The 6,413-nt window shown below is 36.0% G+C and overlaps 1 long non-coding RNA gene across 1 annotated transcript; it reads right to left on the bottom strand.

Moving 5' to 3' along the window:
• Positions 1-4,980: 4,980 nt before the first annotated feature.
• LOC126370492 (uncharacterized) lies at positions 4,981-6,397 on the bottom strand. The gene is made up of 2 exons (XR_007566882.1): positions 5,341-6,397; positions 4,981-5,309 (listed from the first exon to the last, which is right to left on the bottom strand). It is a non-coding gene; the product is annotated as an uncharacterized LOC126370492 (long non-coding RNA).
• Between the last annotated feature and the right edge of the window lie 16 nt (positions 6,398-6,413).

Here is a 6,413-nt window from a genome sequence, read left to right on the forward strand (position 1 = left end):
AAATCACGCTCTTAAAAGTATGAAATAATAAAATAGGAATGTTTCACTTAAATTCTTCCGAATAGTAATGTTTAGTACTTAGATAGCGTCTTGTGACACCTCATTTGCTAAATTCTGACAGGTGGTTTAGAAGTTAGCTTAGATTAGACGTACATATACATAAACATACCTACATAGCGTTCAAACACATAACCTTCCTTTTGCTTCTCCGAAATCGGGTTCTTAGAGACACAAACAGAGAATTGTTTGTTTATTCGTTCTAAACCACAAACACTAGATTACAAATTACGCCTGTGATTTTTATTTTAACGTGACTTATTGTAGATTTGCCTCGCAAGTGTTCACCACTAGGCTAGACAAGTGGAGAACACTGAGGGCACATAGCATCCGTTTAGGATTTATGATCGCATTTCGATAATATCTATATACGTAACTTAATGAAAGCAATTATGAATAAACGACAACCGTTATTAACAATTAAGGAAACTATCCTGATTCGGTTGTAATCACAATCTTACGATATGTAAGGTTAATGCTGTAAGTGTTATACAGGTAATTAGGTATTAATTTGTTAAAATCCCTCAAAATCCGTAAAGTGGTTTCAAATGTCTTAAACTATTAGTGCAATTACCGGTTATTAATCACTAACGATTCGTTAAAACCTATTTATTTATTTTATTTATTTTTATTTATTTATTTGTACACAATGAAACAGACATAAGAAACATACAAAGAAAACAGATAGTACAGGCAAGCTTATCTCTAAACAAAGAGATTTCTTCCAGCTGACCTACGTGACAAGAGAGACTTTCAACGTATAATATTATATAGATAGACATACATACGCGTACAAATTATTTAGATATTACTTATACTAATATAAGACACAATATTAACCTAAACCTACAAACCACATTTAAATAAATTATAATATAATATATATTTCATAGATATATAAACATATTATATACTTTCTATATTGGTTTATAAAAAATACACACTATATACAATATATATATATATATATATATATATATATATATCTAAATAAATAAGTAAACGCATACAAATACGACTAATGCAACTCAAGCAAGACTCAAATAATAATCCTTCAAGTTCCTTTTAAAACTACCCACCGTGTCACATTCCCGAGTGACCCTGGGTAGCGCGTTCCACAGTTTGACGGCCTGCACGGTAAAAGAGTCACCGTACATTTGCGTAGAATAGGGGGGAGTTTTCAGGTGCAAGTTGTAAAGGGGACGGTGAGTGCGACCAGATGAGGCGAAATACGTGAAACGCTCCCGCAGGTATCGTGGCGATGAGGGATTATTTAAAACATTGAAAAGAAGAACAAGTATATGATATCGCCGTCGATACCTAATCGGAAACCTACCGCTGGGTGGGGATTTATTCTTCTTCTATCGTGTGGGTTGTGAGGTGAATTACCAACCTCGTTAACCCTGGTGTCAGGGTTATTATTGAGTCGCCAAAGACCCCTGACATGGCTCATGTAACGACTACTTACATAAGTTCATCAGTAAGTCCGAGGTCCCGGTTAGGACCAACGATTTATTTACATATTTATTAATTCTTTGAATTTCTTCTTTATTTGCCAGTTTAGTGTAGTTACCATCCACTATACTCCATCATCATCTCCCAAGCGTTATCCCGTTTTCACGGGTTCCGCTTACCTAACCCGAACATTTATCTGACCTTCCGCGAAGGGAAAGCACAATACAGGTTAGATCACATTAATCCGGTGTGTGGGTGTTCTCACCATGTTTTCCTTCACCGCTGTTAACAACACCCTTCGTCTAGAGCGGCTCTAATTTTTCACGTGTGCTCCCCTAGTAAAATACCTATCAGGTAAGTGGTAAGTATCTCTCGCTCGATACGAGTGTTCGCAATTATAAGGAGGAAAAGTCATGTCCATAAGTGTCTTAGTGACACACGTTACGAAAACAATTGAATACCTACTTACTAAAAAAAATATGACTGTGAATGAGTTTTATCAATGTTATTATAGGACTCTATTGAGGTGTCCTGATGCCGCCTAGGTAGTCCAAATGTGCGACTTATATTTACCTATAACGTAGGATAGAACTCACGATCGAATATCAACGTAAAAAATAAAATGAATCCATCCTTCGGGAGGCATGTTAAGCTTTCGTCTCGGACCCGAGCCGAAATACTTCCACCAACCCATAGTGGAGTGTGGTCCGTACCTCGTGCGATATATTGAGGGCAGTCCTGTGCCCAGCAGTGGGACGTATATATTAGGTTATTTACGTATACCTATATAGTTACTGACGAATACTATGAGTCTGACTTGATATCAAGAGGATTTTTCCGTCGTAAAAGTATGGAACTTCTTCTTTGCGAGTCGATGGCGATCGATACAAAATTTTTGCTGACCAATAATTGGCCACGCTTACGGCATTGTCAGTGGCTTCGTAAAGGTCTTTAATAGTGCAGGTGTTAGGGCACTTAGGACAGCACAAAAGGTGAGCCATAGTTTGTGGTGATACTCCACCAGGTATCCACCAGGTATCCCCCCCACCTGCAGAGATTATCCTTGCAGCGGCCAAAGTATGGAACTGAAAATAATTAAATAACATCAAAAACATTATGAATTTTGCAACGGAACATTCCACTTGATATTATCTTAAAGTCATGAGCTGAATCATCCCCTTCAGTATTCGTTACGATGTCACTAGCTCCCTGTATTATTTTTTTATACGAGTATTTAGCAGGTGCCTATTCAGGCGGCCCATAACTTACTTAATCCAATTTATGTTTGACAATTCCAGAGCCGTCTTTCATTTATAATAATCTCAAGAAAGAGATTGAGCTAGTTTTAGTCCTGTCAAATTAAGTTGGCGGAATCGACACCTGTTTTCTACACGTCTTATACTTATAGGCTTTAAAATTAACCGCTCTACTTCTGTCGCGCGGTTTGGTAAATCCAAACAAAATGTGTCTAATTAGAAAGGCCACCTGATAATTTGGATAGAAGTCATTCATCACTTTTAAATGCATTAGCATGGAATAAAATTGATCCATCCTTTTGTTTCACTGCCTAAATAATAAGGGTCACCTTGAATTGTTCCATGTATTGGGGCAAAGAGTTACCTTGAACGACATTGTGCAACTGAGCAACTGCTACCTCCACATCGGAATTAGTAGCGATTTGAAAGTGCATTGTTATGTACTTAATGTAATCTATTTGTTTAGATATTTCATTTATCTACCTATTTATTCTTTTTTCGAACGATTTTAAATGAAACTTCGGTGTTACTAGTAGAAAGAAAAAAGTAAAAGTCCAGCTGTTCTCTAGCAAATTGTGACTAACCTAACTGTCCCTTACTCCTTAACGGCCTATATAAAAATATGGTAATGTGACCCACATCGGAGGATGTGGATGTGTCCCTTTTATACCTAGTATTATTGTTTTTTGACTACTAGAATATGAATTTTGAGTCGATTGAACCCATATACCTACAATCATACATAATACAAACAAAGCCGAATTAATTTCGGCATTTTCTATTCAAAGTTATTATTGTGCATGGTATTATTGAAAAGGGCTTCGGGAAAACGTGTACGTTCTACGAATACAAGGATCGATCACGAATATTTGGCTCATATATATATACTTATAAGTTAGGTTATTTATGTACGTATATAACCTAACCTAACCTACCCAGTACCTTTTGCGTTAGGGTTATAGCATGGTGCGTAAGACAGCAGTCAGAATACTAGGTAAGTACATTTTATTGGTATATCTAGATATACCTAGAAATTTTTTCCGTCTTGATGTCATAGATAAGCACAGACCAAGAGCACTGAAAACACTGAAAAAATAACTTTATTACGATTCTCGAAAAGTGCATTATAGTCAACGCCAAATCGCATCGCTCCGCTCTGGAAGTGACCTATGGTTTTTCGCAATAAGTGCTGTGATTTTATGTAGTATGGTATTCGAAATTCAACCGCTAGTTGTATTTCGTGAATATGCATACCTTCGGCATGGTATAAGAAAACCAGCCGGGTCTGCATGACAACCGCATCGCGCGCGGCGCGTATTATATTGAGCGCTTCGACCAAAAAACGATACGAATGCTATCTACGTCGATTGATGTCAAACGGCTATTGGTCGAAGGCCTCGATATAATTCTCGCCGCGCGCGGCGCGGTTACCGTGCAGAGCCTACAGGTATACTCAATCCTATGACAAGCCGCCTTTGCTAGCCCTTTGATGACATAAGTGTTACCATTGCATAGTATCTCCAAAATTCCAAGGACGTAAATTTTATTACCTATTGAAAATTAAGTGAATTACTGACTAATGTATTTTATTTCTATTACTTTTAAAATTAAGTAAATCTTTTACTAAAAGTTCAAAATTTCCTTGCAAAGTAAATATAAAAATATTGGTCCTGGGTAATTTATTTTTCACTTTGGCTTGAATCACCTGATTGTCCGAAAAAGTAAGATGATTCCGTGCTTCGGAGGGCACGTTAAGCCGTTGGTCCCGGCTATTAGCCGTAAAAACACCTCCACCAACCCGCAGTGGAGCAGCGTGGTGGAGTATGCTCCATACCCCCTCCGGTTGATTGAGGGGAGGCCTGTGCCCAGCAGTGGGACGTATATAGGCAGTTTATGTTGTTTTTTATGTAATTTATTTTTAACGAAATGGCAGCGCAGGGCGGGATGACGTCATCTGGGCTAACCTTGAAATGTTAGCTGTCACTTTTGAGCCTGTCCTGGTTTTTTTATACGATGCCTTGACGCATCCTCCTGAGCGACAGGTTGGGTCATGGGTGACCACTGCAATTTCATCTAATCTCTACTGAGATGGGTTGTCTGCGACCTGGTAATCCCCCCCCTGGCTTAAAAGCTGGATCTGCATCTGCCTCGACGGTTACTTCCGAGTTAAGCCTTGCTATTTGGTGATGTCCGTAAATAAAACCAAAATAAATCTATAGGTATTAAATAAATTTATTGACAAGTGTATAAAAGAAACTTAAATGCAAACAATGAAAATTGAATTCTGACTTATTGAACATATAAAAACTAATTTGATGCTCATCTAAGTAGTTTATTATTCTTACAATTATACTTATTTGCCAGATAGGTACATTGTTTTAAGTTTACGCCGTTATTATCATAATTAAAGCACATAATAACGGGTTCTTACCTTCTCATATCCCCATTTAAACGCGGTAAGAACCCGTTATTATGTGCTTTAATTCAGATAGGTACAGTTTTCGATAAGTATATTGCACACGATATCCAATACTGTAACAACTCAAAACACCTAGTTTTTGAGTTGTTACACACAAAATGACAAGCAACATATTCTCTACCAACTACTAAAATTGTAACAGTTATTGGTACAGTATATATTTATACATTAGCTATATATTTACTATTTGCTTATGCCTCTAGTTTCCCTAGTAGACTGTGAACTGACAAATATTCAAATACATTTTTCTGGAAACTATGTTTTTGAGTTGTTACAGTATTAAAATATATCGTGTGCGATATGCCTTTGACATGCTAAGCTTAAATAAGCTCTGTGTGCGACGCTCAGTCGAATACTATCAATACAAAAAGCCCATAAGCTTGTTTGAACGTGGAGCTTTTGATATGATGTGCTCTGTAAATAAGATTTTCGATTCAATGGTGCATATTTAAAAGCCGATAAAAGCTTCCGTGTCCATTATTATGAATACAAATAAACATCAGAAATAACAAGCATAAAATAAGCTGAATATAATTGTTTAATACAAATTATTTTAATACTTAATAAAATATAAATTTAAATAAAAGAAACTTCACCAATATGGAATATAGCGCCAAAAACAATAACGATTATTAATTACAATTTAAAATTACATGACATGGTTGCGCCAAATCTCACAAGTACACTCCCTAAATCTTAAAATATATCTTATTACGGTGAACAAATAATTATAACTGTACATTATTAAGTACAACTATAGAACATGAGATTTTTATCTTAAGATTTAGGTAACGTACATCTAAAGATACAAGATCTAAATACTAATTCGATATATAAAACCTTCCACACATTGACGCCATTGAGCGTTTGTATTCACGTTTACTAAAAAATATATTTTTTTAAATCATCATTATTTGTGATACAATAGCGATTCTGTGTAGAAGTTCTATAGTTGCTAGCCGCTATCAATTGCATTCCAGTCTTTGGTATGATGGCACACACATCTAAACCATATTCGTTATAAAAATAGAAAAATATCATTGAATATTTTCTAAACGTGTTTCATGCCCAAACATATTTTCGAGATTTCTTAAATGAATTAGGATGGAAAAAATAAGGTACGTAAAGGTAACAGAAAACAGTCAATTTCAATTTCAATCTCTCAA

The sequence above is a fragment of the Pectinophora gossypiella genome, chromosome 10 (genome assembly GCF_024362695.1).
Source record: "Pectinophora gossypiella chromosome 10, ilPecGoss1.1, whole genome shotgun sequence".
Lineage (NCBI taxonomy): Eukaryota > Metazoa > Arthropoda > Insecta > Lepidoptera > Gelechiidae > Pectinophora > Pectinophora gossypiella.